Below are 14,951 nucleotides of genomic sequence, written 5' to 3'. Positions count from 1 at the left end.
GCAGTGGAGGATGTACAACTGACAAACTGAATGTACAAGAATCTCTAGCTGTTTAATTTATGTGCATATGCAAGGTTTCATCAACTCCCCGTGTATATTTTCAGTTGATGTTTTTCAAAATTGTGCACAAGTGACATGGAAATATTTAACTGCATTACTATGGAATTTCTTCAGTAATGCCAGCATATTCAAACTTGTCTCACCAAGGGCAGTCAGTGATGTTGTGGAATTTCATGCATTTGATGGCAAAGAATTAACTTCAGAATCCTTTCTTAGCTTGTGTCATGTTTTCAACATTTCTTTTCCTAGTGGTTGACTTTCTTCTGAGTTTCCCATGTTGATTACTTGGCATTTATGTTGACCTTAACTAAGCTGAAACTTTCTGAAAAGGAATAGATGGAAGTGTCTCTCCATCAGCACTTATGCCAATAAAACATGGACTCTGTAGTTCATAAACATATGCTTAAATTCCATATGATTTCAAGAAATTATGTACTTTTAAAAAATTGCATTGGATAATGAATTATGTTCACTTAATAGACCAATTTTCATAAATTATTGAAGTTTCATTGTATCAAAGCTTTCGGTTAGGAAGAGGTCACCTTGATATTTGCACTGAAGACATTTCAGCCTTGGCTCCACATTTTCTCATTCTTAGTGTCTTATGTTTTCTCTTACCTCCACAATTTTTTAAAATCTCCTTATTTTTATGATTTGTTTTTATGGCTTTTACTGTCATCATATTTCACTGGTTTTCTACTTACTAAACAAAATGGTTCTGCCTCAATTTCATGTGTAGTCTTAATTTTGTAACTTTTAATGTATGATCCCTGCTATTTAGGATACTCTGCATTTATTTCTTGGTTTTTTTCACTGCCTACTAAATACATTAATGTCTGTGGATCTCTAAATTATAATGCTACTCTTCCCCAAAAATGTCAGATCTGATGATGAAACTCTCTTCCTCTTCCTTCACAATAAATCTAATAAACACTAGGAGGTAATCATGTGCTTCAATCCAATCCTGAATTATCTGTCTGTAATTTTCAGCTCTTAAAGACAGTATCATCACATTAATACACATTGGATGCAGTTATTTAAAAGATACTTTGCTTTCAAAAATAAAAAAAAGAGGAAAAAACCACAACCCAACACAAAACACCACCACCAAAACACCCAGACAGTCCTATCTAAGCACCATTTAGCTACTCCTGTTCTACCTGCTGTGAGAGTGCACACCCTGCATGTTCCCTCAGCCACCACATGCCAGGAGTTGTGGCCTGTAACTCCTGGGGGACAGAGATGAGCTGCTTGGGGCGGTAGCATCTTCATTTGTTAAAACTGCATTTAGAAGGCAATCTCATTCCACTCTCTGAACTTGCTTTGTTAAAATTAACATGTGGCTTTTTTCATTTGTTTACTGATTTTTCAAAAGTACCTCAATACTTTGAATCATCAGTTATTTTCAGTGTGTAGCTGGTGGTGGTATCCCACTCTTACATACACAGAACATGAGAAATGTGTATGTGGAATCTGATGGGAACTGATGGGAAACAAGATCCATATTAAAATTTCAGCACAAGAAATGTCCCAGAAGCTCACACATGCATCGTTTCCTCCTTTGACTTGGCACTATTATTGCATACTAGCTCTTTCTTCAAATAGTTTTCTAACCAGTTTTGAAAATGTTTGCATAAGCTAGTCTGGCTGCTATCATTAGCATTTTTTTCTCCTTCCTGCTCTTCCAACCCTCATAGAGAAATTTTTCCCAAATTCCTATTGCAGAGGGAGTTTCTTAATCTGAGTTCATTTCCCTTCTTTTGGTATTTGCATGAACTTCATATACTTTGCAGCAATTAGTCTTTCTGTTTGTTCAAAATCTTTTGTGTCTTAGAGGTAATTGTAATCTCCTATTTTCTAAGGAATACAAATCCTCCTTCTTTGACCCTTCTGAATTTTGGAGATCCTTCTTTCATTCAGATGTCCACCACCTTTTTTCTCTCTATTCCTAGAATACTTTTAAGTTAAATACTGAGTGTAGGACGTATGGTGGTTATAACATGGCTTGATTAGTACCTATTACAGTGTTAGTATAATTTATTTTTATTTATTCTTAACTGCTTTACAGAGCAACTGCACCTTTGCTTTCTGAAATAATTTTAAGTAGTAATGTTCAGTCTTTCAGTGGCATAACGCTACAAACTTTCAGACCATTATTCTTTTCCTGTCTCCAGGTAGCTTCTGTAGGTTCAGTAGATTTTATTTGCTTAAGCATCAAACTGCATGAGATTGTTTTTGCAAAGCTCATAGAGAAATATGTATAGTTAAAATAAACATAGGTATAGATCACATTGGTTTTGACTTAGTACTGTGAGTTTTCCTGTTTTGTTGTGGAGGTCCTTTCTTTAGCAATTATCAGCTTTTTTTCTTATAGAATGACAGTCTGTTAGTTTTGTATACCTAACTAGAAAAGTCTAACCAGAATTGCTCCCCTACCACAACCCGCCCACCCCCTCAGTACTGCTTTGGTTACGCTGGTCTCACCAGCATGAGTACTGTCATGCCTTAATTTTCTGTTCTCTGCCTTTTTTGTAGTTTTATTTCATGTTATTGTGACTTCATTTTGCAGTCTCTCAAATTCTGTGTTTTGGTGAAAGAAGAATAGAATATGTAGAATATTTTACAATAGAGAAATCTCTGGTAGTGTGGTGGCATGACCTGCGCTGCCCGATACCCACCCAGCCACTCTCTTACTCCTCCTCCTTAGCAGGTGGGGGGGCGGGGGTGTGTTTGTGTGTGCGTGGAGTAAAATAAGATGACAAAGCTTGTGGGTTGAGTTAAAGGCAAGGCGATCACTTGCCAAGTACCATCATGGGTAAAACAGACGTGGCAGTTTATTGCCAGTTAAAATAGGTTTGGATACTGAGGGACAAAGGTGTTCCCCGCACCCCTCTCTTCCTTAGGGCTCAACATCACTGCCAAATCCTCTACCACCTCATGCAAGAGGGACTTGTGGAGCTGTTTCTCGTGTTCTTTTTTGGTTTTTCCCCCTCAGTGTTGGGCACTGTTTTGCCCTTTCTAAAGCCAGCTTCCCCTGGGGCACCTCTGGCACTGTGGAGCGGCTGGGCTGTGGTCTGTGGAGGGGTGCTGGAGCTGGCCAGAACCGGCTGCAGCCGGCATGGGCCAGCCCTGTGCCCTCCTCACAGGGGCCCTGCGGCCCTGCTGCCAGTGCCTCAACACCTGCATGCCATGCAAGAGCAAAAACATAGCTGGAGACCAGGAAATATTATTAATTTTATTTTAATTTAGACACATTCTTTGCTATCTTCTCCATGATCTCTGCAGTGGGAGGAGGAGAGTTTGTGAAATGGCTTTTTCAGTTTTAAGGTGTAGAGCTGGGAGAGGCTTTTTTTCCCCTCCAGGGGTGAGTCCTGTGAGGAGACCTGAGGTAAAGCCTCTATAACTCTGCCTGAATTGCCCTGACTTCTCTAGATTTTGTCCCATACAGAGATAATTTTCTCTCTCCACGCAGTTTTGGGGTTTTTTAAACTGGTTTCTGTCCCCAGACATGTGAGGAAGACTATATAATTTGCTGAAAGTATCCTGGCCTTGCTCAATTTTGCAGTGGTATTTTTCACAATTTGGAGATGTGCAGCTGTTGTGTTAATGCAAGCTATCTTGAATGTAATTGTATATATAGAAAGATCCTTTGATCTGATAAAATTAATGGAAATTACATGAGATGAAGCTGCTTCGTAAGCTTGACTCTTAACATATTTGGTTTCAATTATGTAAAAAACTCTTCTGAACTCACCCACCTTTTTTTCACATTTCCCCTAATTAAAGATCCTGTATATCCCCTAGTTTGTGTCATTGATGGTTGTCAATGACATTTCTCCATCCAATGAGTTTAAATACTTTTCTGTACACCTGTTGCTAACATACCTGGGACGTCACGTTTCTGAGAGGATTGGTTATGTTTGGCTGCGGCGTGGAGTGTGGAGATCTGTCTCAAAGGTGTTGTTTTCTGCAGGCGTAGCATGTGTCATCTCATGCTGAGTGCATACCCAAGCTAAATTGAATAAAGTGCTTGAATACACCACCCCTTTTGCTGCCACATGGCCACATTTAAAAGGAAATTGAGGTGGGAGGTCAATTTTCACTTAAAGACTCAGGTTGGACCTGGGTTTTTTTAAGTGGTGCTCTTTTAATCTCACTTGTCCGATAGGTGGTAAGAAATTTACATTTAAATTGTCCAGATCAGCTTCTTATTTGTACTGGGTTGTTGGACAAAAGAAATTTCTTAGGCTTCCATATCCTTTGCTGCTTGATATAACCAACCATAGCATAGGTTCCTTCTTTTCAAATATGGGCATTGCTACTGACTACAGTAATTGTAATTTCAATTGGCACTCCTCTTTCTCCTGTATCAATTTGAATATTGTTCAAAATGACATGGAAAACATGTATGGGTTTTTTTTTTCCCCTCTGAAGAATGTCCTCTCGCAAAATGAAATATTTTTAGTTTAAAGCTAGATTTACCAATGTTGGATTAACCAGAAATGTTGGCATTTGTTAAACCTTTATAAACATTAGAAAGAGTTCTATTGCCTGCTAAAGCAGAAAACATTTGCTTGTATAATGATTAAAAAAACCCCCCAAAACCCCAAACAAACCCCACACTGACAACTTGCCAGAATACATGCTGAAAATGCTATTTAAAACAAGTGTTAATAAGACCGAAAGTTCATGTCAAGACTAAATTGGATTTGAATCTGTGGGATTGGAAGTGCCATTAACTAGTTATTTAATTTCCTTTTTGACTGAAGTATGCAAGACTCAGTAAATGCATAATTGTGAGTGAAATGCAAATTAGAGATACTAGAAGAAATCATATTTTAAAAAAATACTTGTTTGACAATTAATGCTGTGGTCTTTTGATCCACTGAAGAACCTGATGAAAACTGGGATATTTTGTTGGTCAACTAGTGTTGTGGGTTAAAAAGGCAACTGATGCTAGGGGCTGATTGTCAGTCCCAGGAGAAGTGTTGCCAGAAGGGAGTGCTAATGTGGGTATGTGTAATTAGCAAGTGAGTGAATGACTCCTTAAAAACAGAAAGAAGGTGGATGAAGAGTCAAAGTTTTCCAAGTGATTATGGTATTTTTTTATTTTTGCCATCAATTACTTGTTCTATACTCTTCAGCATGTGAGGACTTGCTAAGAGCATCGGAAGTATGAGATGCATAGTTGTAACCAGTCAGGTTTGCTGAAATCAGCATTTTAAATTTCAAGTTTTCTTTATGCTTTCTTTAAACCAGTTCTCCCATTAATCCAATCCCTAAAACTCTTTCTAATCATATATCTCCTTTTATGTATATTGCTATGATCTCAGGTAACAGAAAAAGCAGAAAGAGTTTTCAGTGCAGCATTGAGAGGAAGTTTGAATAGCTGCTGGTGGCTTCCATGTAATTTTTGTTCACAAAGTTGCTGGAATACAGCCTGAAATGAAGTTACACATCTAGAGTAGATTGGCTGGTTGCTGATACATAAAGTAGCATAAAATCAAATAAGGGGCACTGTGACGCTTGCTGGATAAAAAGAAGGATATGCATTTTCAGATGGAGCTCACCTCTTGCCAGGCAAATGACTTCTACAGAAATGAAGCAGCATCTTGGCAAGGAGGAAAAAATGCTTCCTCTTAAAAAATTAATGCATAAAATGTTGAGATGGTGCAATGATGTGTCAAGTCAAACACCCTGCACAAGCACTTGTTTTAGCAATATTCACGTAGCGGGTGTTGTAGTAGTATTGAAGCGCCCTACACCTACAGTGAAGAACTGAAGCCATTAAGCATCAAAAATAAAATGCCCTCCTCCCCCTCCCCCCCCCCCCCCCCCCAAATGTACTGGCTTTTTTGAACTCGATATTATCTGGAAATATTGCAGTTTTGAGCTGTTGTAAATTTCCTGAATACAATAGCTGCTGGGCTGTGTGACCCTTCAGTATGGTTTATCTCTGCCTGAGGCAAGAATGGAAAAAAAGTCCACAGTGTGAATAATATGCACAAAGCAGGAATCAATAATGTACTTGTTAAAAAGAGTAAACTAAGTAGATTAAATATGCCTCACACAGTATCTTGCTTTTTCACATAACCTGCCCTAGAACTTTTTTCCATATATGTCTTTTGGGGGAAAGCATAAAAGAACATCTTTGATTCCCTTTTCTTTTTGATGAGGAGCGAGTGTATATAGTTTCAGCTGATTTTTCTTTATGTGCTCTTAGGAAATCTTTGGTTTCCCTTAGAGAGGAGATAAGAACTATGCTTCAGTAGAAATAATGGCAGATTATTTTGTTTGTTTTTGTACGTGTATGGCCTTCACCAAGTACTCTGTTGGTTTTAGATAATCCAGCTAGGTCCTTGGGTTGCATCTGTCAGAGCAATTAAATGTGGTGGAAGTGATTTAAAGGATAGCACTGGGTTGGCAACACAGGCTGTTTTCTTTATGTGACTTTGTATTTTTTGTCCATTGCCTATGTACGTCTGAAGTTTCTCAGACTTTTTGTACTGTTATCTCCCTTCTGTGGGGGAGCTTGGTCTGTGCTGTGGTAGCTTGCCTTCTGTCATGTCTCTCATACACACGTGTATCCCCAAGTCCTGGTACTTTGTAACTCCTGTCACAATGTGCTCCCTATTCTAGTCAAAATACTGAGAGCTCCAGCAAAGATGGACAGCCCTGATATTGTCTCTGCACATTCAGCCCTCCTCCCCAAAACCCTGCACCACATCTTGCGGCAAGAGGTCCTACATTCCCTTCCTCTCCTCCTCTTCCTCCGCCCCAACCTGCTGCACTTCATCCCAGCTCCCACTGTCTGGACAAAGATCCTGCAGCAGGGAGAAGAAAGAACCTGTCAGAGCAATTTTTCCCCCTTCTCCCCCTGCCCAGCCTGTAGTGGCAGATGCCTTAGTAGACATCAGGGACTGCAGCAAGGAGAGGCGTGTCAAGAATATGTCAACTTCAGGCGAGCCTTCAGTTAGAGTTTGCAGTCAATTGCAAGATGCATTTCCATAGGGAACCGGGTTTTGCGAGGTCCAGGATCGCTACTTTATTCCTATTGCTGAACAGCAGATCTCTGAATGCTTAAGCTTCCCTCAGTGCTTCAGGGCACTGCATGTCAAGGAGGGCCTGAGATAGTGTCAGCAGAGGTTAAGCGTCACTGTGTTGGACCACATTTTTTAGAAAAACTACCGGTTGCAGGCAGAATTCAGAGGGTGCAGGTGTGGGGAGGTTGTTTTGTTTGGTTTTTATCTCTTGAAGCATTAGTGAGGCACTTCAGGAAGGTAGAATTGATTCTCTACACACTGCTTCAGTAGAGAACAGCCAGGCATTTTTATTTAAATCAGTGGGTAGAATAAATGTTTAACCTTGTTGGAATCATAACTACAATGAAGCCAATATCCCATTGCTGTTCAATTCAGTGTGTGATGGGAGATTTCACAGTTGACTAGTGCTTTACACTTTGTTCCAAATTACTTTTGCTGTATTATGTTGCCACCCTAAAAACCCAACTTGCTTGCTATATATGGATAAGTAGAAGATTAAATACTCTGCTTTAAGGAGCTCATGTACACTTTGAAACCTCTTTCAATTAACGTTTCTCTGTACAACACTTGTTTCTGGAATAGCAGTTCTGGATATGGTGTATAGCGTGTTTTAAGAACAACGTACCTGAGCCCCTGAACAGCTACATACGTGTCTAAATGGCTGTGTAATTTACGCAAATGTTGCATCTGCACTTGCATAGGTAGATTTTGTAATTGCAAAACTACCTGTGTAAGTGCCTCTCCCACTTGCATTTGCGGGGTATATACTTTCTCTTACTGTATGAGAATGCTAATTGCCAGAGTAGTGAGAACTTCTCCGTTTTAGTGTTGTGGTATCTTTCTGCTGCTTCCCTTAATATGCTCAGCTTGAAGCCTTAATGTTCCACATGGGCATTAGAAATACCCTGACAGACAGAAAAGCTCCATCACATAGCACAGTAAACAGCACAGCTCTGAAGCAGTTTACTCAGAGACTCTCTGGGAAGCATTGCTTGCTATATTTTTTTTATAAGGCTGTTAGAGAACTCATTTATCCATGATGTGGTCCCCCTGCAAGCATACTCCCTATAAATGCTGGAAAAAGAATGAAACCAAAATCTTGACTTCTAATAAAAATCTACTGACTGGTGCAGAAAAGTTAAATTCTTGCAAATATGCACTTCTCCTGCAGAATCCCATTATACTTTCTGCAGTAAGGCACCCGGAGGGAAGCTCTGTTCCTCTTCAGCAGCCCAAGTTTAAATGCATTTTCAGTAATTTTTTCTGTTCTTCCAAATGCTAACAAATACCAAACTGCTTGGTAAACTTAAAATCTAATCCTTCTTTAGTGGAATCCGAAGACCTTGTTAGCACAAGCCTCTATCTGCTCACATGACCTAAATAATTATAGTATACACTTATATTCAGCTGACACTTTTAAGACAATTATATGGCAGGTATTTTCCTCATGGTATCAGTGTCATAGAGTGTGAAGTGAAGCATGGTATGATACCGTGTGTTTCAGAAAAACAGCAATGACATGGTCTTTCTTGCATCTTAGCTGCCTTATTGTAAATGGACTTCCTTCAACCGCAGCCATAAGCTGAGTCTGGATTTGCAACTCCTACAGAAAAAGGGTCTGAGTTGTAGATGATGAAGGTGGGTTGCCATCCTGATTGGACAAGAGTCCAGTGTCAGTCAGCATAGCAACGCGCACACACTGGAAATCTCTTCTGACAAGCTGAGGCTGAGCCAGCCCTGCTGTCAAGAGAGCCAGTGCATCTTGGCCTGCAGCCTGTCTTGGTTTTGCTGACTTGCATGAGGTGTATAGTGTGCCCTGGTGCCAGCATTGTCTCTGGTTGACTTAAGCGGGGATCACCAAGTTACCCAGTCTGCTTCTGTGGATGGAGATGGGCTCTCTGTCATTTCAGTGTTCATACCTGCTTTGTGCACTGCATCACACCAGATATAAACTGTTTCTTGCATTAGTTGCTAGATGCTTATTTGGGGTTTCTTTATTAACCATCTTCTACCAGCTGCTTCTTTATCCTGTCAACGATTGAATGCAATTGGCAGTCATTCTTCAGGAACTGTGTATTTTCCTGTTGCTGCTGAATTTTTTTCACTCAAGGAAAATGAAAAGGCATGTTCCTTGCTTGAGAGGAGTTGAGACATAATGATATCTTCAGAAGAACATTTTGCTTATGCATTTTGAAAAATTCTCATTTTCCTTTGATGTTTTATATGCATGCTAATTAATTACTCTAGCATAGTCTATAAGGGATGCAGTGAATATGTGCAGCTTTGTTTCTTGGGGTAACTGGGATAACAGAAAGGTTATTTGCTTTTCACAATACTTAATTTCACTGCCTTTCTGAGAGTTACTTTTTGAGTGGACAGCAAATAAGGTTTTCTCTGGCTGAATGAGTTCAGTAAGGCAAGGTGGGTTATTTAGCAGAAGATTTATGGCTCTTCTCTTTAGTTTTCAATGGAGCTGACCCAAATAAGGGATTTCCAGGTTGAGAGTGTCCACAAGAATGATCAAGCCAGCAACTTGTCAGCTTGTTTATCCAATCACCACATGATCATCATTATATTAAAAAAGGGTGGGAGGGAAGGGGAGGGGAAGCTAAGAAATAGCAACAACCAAAGCTCGTGGGTAGAATACTATCTGTGCTTCTGAACAGGCCAGATTTACCATGGTGATAAGAATCAACATAGCATGAGTGATTCATTTTGACTACTAAAATATATCTTTGACAAGATAAGTATACAGGATCAGTTGCAAGATTATGCTGCTAGTTTCACAACTGAAGGACAAGTGAATGTATTGAGTAACCCCACCTGAGGCAGGCTGGGCTGTGCATCTCATTTGTTTCCTTTTATTGTCCTAAAATGGTAAGGCTGAAGTGTTACGATTAGGGTGTTGTCAATAGCTGGCCTTAACCCATATGACCATAATGAAGCTCAGTTATTCACATGCCTGTTGTAATTCAGAAAGCATTTCTATCCCCGGTCATAATACTTGGTTTCAGAACATACATGGAATAAATGCTTAGACCCTTTTTTCTTTGTTTTTCTTTTTTCTCTCTTTTTTTAAACAAACCTGGGAAAGTCTTTATTTTCCACACCATCTGGTGCTGATGATTCCCACATAGTAAATACTTGATGCATGGTGGAAATACCCTGTCATACTGACTGCAGAGGGGGCTTTCAGTACACTTTCACAGTGTCAAAATGTGACTGTTGAGCTACTATTTGAAGAGCACCCTTTATATATTATTAAATGTCATCAATGAATATATAAACTAAATAAACTGAAGTTATTACATTTTGACAGTCATGCTGATTAAAAAATGGGACTCAGGTTTGATTTTAGAACACGGGTACAGTCTGTAACCTGTTGCATCGTGATATATGCACAAACATGCCAGTGTAGATATTTTTCCAAGAAAGTGTGAGCAACACTTAATGAGTATTTGTGTTGATGTGCATTTGGTTCTTCTCTTGATTTGCTTCAAAATGAAACCATTAAAACTGGCAAATAAGAAAATTAAGATGGTGATGAGCCTTTCAGAAACCATAGAGAAGTGAGCATATTTTAAATGAATAAAAACCTGTCTAGCATTTAGGCTGTGCTAACAAAAGAAGATACAGACCTTTTTTTACCAGGATGAGTTGATTTACAGAAAATATTAGGCATCTCAGTTAAACTGGCAAATTATAACACTTACTGCTGAAGCTACTGAAGTGATTTTCTGGGTTGACGTTTGCTTGTTAGTATTATAACCTAAGTGATTTAATCTGTATTATAATCTTCAGCTACATCATATTAAAGGTTGATTATTTAGTACTGATTTTTTTTAATAGGTTTTTCAAGGGGAGGTAGTATTACCCAATTGTAAGTTAGACATTTTTAATAAGATGCAGCATTGGATTGAGCACAGTAAGAGAGACAGATAAAGCTACCAGCATCTCCATACAATTTGGGAGTCCCTTAAATAGATTTCTAATAATTTTATCTCACAAAATCCTTGTTGCACTGTTATTCATTGAATAAGTTATAGTATACATTTTTTGCATACCACACAGACAATTTAGGCATAGAGTAACAGAGACTCACAACAGTGTGAAAGTTTCTATGCTAAATCCCCCAAGCACAAAAGGCCGAGCTTTTACACTGGCGTGTCTAACATCAGGCAATTCATTGTATACTTTTTGTGTGTTGATGAAACAGGGGGACTTATGTTCTTACCAAATGCTTTCCAGGGAATAAATACAAAATGTAAGGGGAACTTCAGCGTGTATCTCTACAATTACTGTCTTTCTCAGTTCTCCCTCTCTAAAACAGCGTGTTTATTTAATATCAGGTATTTCCAAATAATGCTGCCAGATCTTATCATGCCTTCTCTGGAAAATTATGGCAGTGAATACTGCGACAAGTTGCACAGTGTACAGCATGTTTCAGCAGCCATTTCTCGGGTTGGTGTTATGATTTCCAGGAACAAGGCAGTAGAGTCCTGGAAAGAGGTGCAGAAGCCCATACGGTTGAAGACCTTTAAAAGATTTCACGGTCTGTCACCGTGGGCAATAGCTATGCAAGGACATACCAAAAGCAGTAGAGTTGAGATGAGGTGTATTTTCTGTGATGGTAATAGGATGGGGGTTTTTGTAGTGGGGAATATGAAGGCATAGTCATTCATCTTGGAGAGTGCATGCAGAAGTATATGTCTATTGGCAACATGCAAAGAGGAGGAGAGGAAGTTTCTAAGTTTAGCTGTGGCTTGACCAATGCTTGTACCCAAATCAGTGCTAAAGCTGGTGGTCACTTTTCTAAAGGTGTATTCAAAGGCAGCTGCCCTGTCTAGAGTGACATTTTAGCTGTAAAGAAACTGGGCGAAGACCTGAGAGCTTTCATACAGTTTCCAATTAAATTACAAATATTTTGGAGTAACAAGTGTTTCTGGAGACACAGTGTTTTCTTATGTGGCCAGAGGGACAGGCACATGGAGATAGTCAACACTGACATGCTTTCTAGAGTTGGTAATGTTGAATGAGCAGAGCAAAGCTCAGCCCTGGCCATGCAAGCACATGGGATCTCTCTTTCACCCTCCATGTCTTTCCAACCACGCAGGACTTTCTGCACAGCCTCATTTCTACTGAGTTACCAGGCTTGCACCTGCTGTGGCATCAGCTGTAAGGAAGAAATCTGTACTTTAAAGGAAGGCTCCTGAACTGGGAGGGGAACAAGAGATGGCAGCTGCTTGCTTCTAGGATTTGCTGTACTAGAAGGACTGGGAGTAGATCATGGTAATAGATGGAGAGATATGATTAGCAGGCACTGCAAAGTGCAGAGGGCTGCAGTAGAACTTCCACTTGCTGAAGCAGCTATTAAGGAACCACAGGCAGCCTGCACCATTTCTGAGGCATAGCGGGATTTGTTGCTAAAATGTCAGCTTTGCTACTGGAGGATATAGGAAGCCTAGCCCAAGTTAGAGGCCTGAGTGGGTAGGTACAAGCTTCACCCCACACCTATCCATGACACACAGCCTGCCAACCCTCTCTTGTTCTCCAGCCAAAGCCAGCGATGTCCTACGGAGGCACCACTTGCCTGTGCCTTACAGCTAATGCTTCTTTGCCTTTCTGTGCCCTTGTCCTTTTCAGTATTCTGGAGGAGCGTTCACTGCAGTAACATGGGCCAGTGTCACTCTTATTACTTTACCTGTTTTATCTTTTGTGAAATTGAGCCTTTAGCCAGAATTGCCTGAGCTGCTGCTCCAGCAGTCGGTTAACTGTGAGGCTCCTCAAGCTCATTTCTCTCAAGTAATTTGATTCTCACGTGCTCACTGAGATTGCTTTTTTGCTGAAAGGAAAGTGGAGAAGGCGGATGGGTGTGTGTATGGAAGCAGACCAGAAATGTTATGGCAGACAAACATAGCTTAGAGATAAAAACAACACAAGAACACGTTTAAAAAGATCCCATCTCACTTTATCTCCCTTTAACCCAGTCCTATAAACCAAAATGTTTTTCTGTTGAGAATCAGAGACACAGGGCCTTTTGTGCTCATGCAGGGTATGGCACAGGAGGCTAAATTCTATCCTGCTTCTGCATAACGTAATCCTTTCATTAAGATTACCAGAAATGTGTTTAAAATACTAATTAGATTTTTTTTTTTTGTGACTGGTCATAAAAGGCTTCTATGGATTTCAAGATACTTTCTGAAATCATACACAGAATTCAAGGCTTCTTGTTTTGGTTGCTGAACTATTTCCTTTACACTGTGGTTACTTCAGAGTAATTGAACACCAGTTCTCTAGATAAGCTTCTATTTGATTAATTAGTACGGCAGCAGTTTTCTAAATAAAGTTTATGGAGAGTTTCTATAAAATCACCAGTGCTTTATCACAGTTTAGGGCAAATCCCCTTCTGCAAGGGAGTGAAAAACAAGCTTGAAAAGTAAATCTTGCTGGAGGGAGAATTGTTCTGAAAATAAACCATTCAGTGCATAAACAATGGTATATCAGTTGTCTGAAATACGCATTTCTCCCTCTGCATGGCGTTCATTGTACATCCAGGCAGATCCACCACACTCGGGATACAGAATTTCTTTTGCAAAGCCCCGGTTTGTTAGATAGGATATAGCTAATTTAAGCAGATGGTCTCCTTGGAGGTCTGTTATTTTATATGATGAAACTGAGGCTGTTGGAAGTCCCTGCTTTGGGTTTCATTAATGTTCATTACTTTGTGTCATAAGACATATGCCTTGATGATAGCAGCAGCATTATTAAATGTCATAAGAGTATATTTTCCCAGCAGCAGTGGAAGTATCCACAGTAACACTTGTAGGATCTTAGCTAATTTTCCATTTTGGACCTGGAAAAAAAGATTTCAAAAAATTTAAAACTTTTTTTTTTGAGAAATGTGTGTAAAGGAAGCACACGCTAAATGTCAGTGTTACTCAAACATTGACTATTTTACTTGCTACTCTTGCTGGATAGTTGTCATCTATTACTTTGAAACAGTATGCATGCTGCTGGACAAAATCCTTGCAGAGTCTAGTTACAGGGAATAATGTTTTAATGTTTTGGGGATATGACTCAAAGAGGGTGAGGGAATTTTTTTTTTTTTTTTTTTAATCTAGCAGTGCACAAGTTCTGAAAGAGTTAAAGATGACATGAGTTTGGAGGATAATGTTCCAGGTCAAAAAGTTGGACACATCTAATTTTTGCAGTGTCTGCATTTCAGTTTATGGTGCGAGGGGTGACGTATGATGTAAAACGGCTATATGTACGCAGCTGTATGCCAAATTTAATGACTGTTTCTGTCTAGCCCTCTTGCTTGCTTGAACACTCTGCTGGCAGCTCTACCTCTTTAAAGACCATTTTATTAATCTAACCTACTGAGATCTATTCGTACAGCTTATGGGTTTTTATTTTTAAATCCTCACAAAAATTACTTGGAGCCCTCAAGTTAGGAATTTAAAGGAAAATTAAATTAAGGCTGCCCAAGTAATGAAAGCATCTTTAGATTTGATAGATAAAGACTATTAAAGCAAAATGTCTGTATCCCTGGAAAGATTTCTGATATTGTTTAGTGCTGGGGGGAGTTGCTATTGCTAGTATATCATACAACATCAGGCCTTAAATTCATACGCCTATGCTTCATGAATTCCTTAATTTCCAGAGTTGTTCATTATGGTTTAGGTCATAAATTAAGAGATTTCTAACTCAAACATTTCTATCCTTATAAGGCCTATGGCACTGGGGTCATAGTGTTGTATAGTTTTGCTGACAGATGGATTAAAGAAAGTAAGCCGTGAGAAAGCCCTTATGCCTTAAGAAACATCTGAGTTTTTCCTGCATGCCATG

The 14,951-nt window shown here is 39.4% G+C and overlaps 1 protein-coding gene across 8 annotated transcripts in view; it reads left to right on the top strand.

Moving 5' to 3' along the window:
• LOC135312536 (ADP-ribose glycohydrolase MACROD2-like) overlaps positions 1 to 14,951 on the top strand; it is a 914,210-nt gene that overhangs the window by 627,696 nt on the left and 271,563 nt on the right. The gene's annotated exons all lie outside the window — the stretch shown is intronic.

The sequence above is a fragment of the Phalacrocorax carbo genome, chromosome 3 (assembly GCF_963921805.1).
Source record: "Phalacrocorax carbo chromosome 3, bPhaCar2.1, whole genome shotgun sequence".
NCBI lineage: Eukaryota > Metazoa > Chordata > Aves > Suliformes > Phalacrocoracidae > Phalacrocorax > Phalacrocorax carbo.
This window is presented reverse-complemented; position numbering and strand designations above follow the sequence as displayed.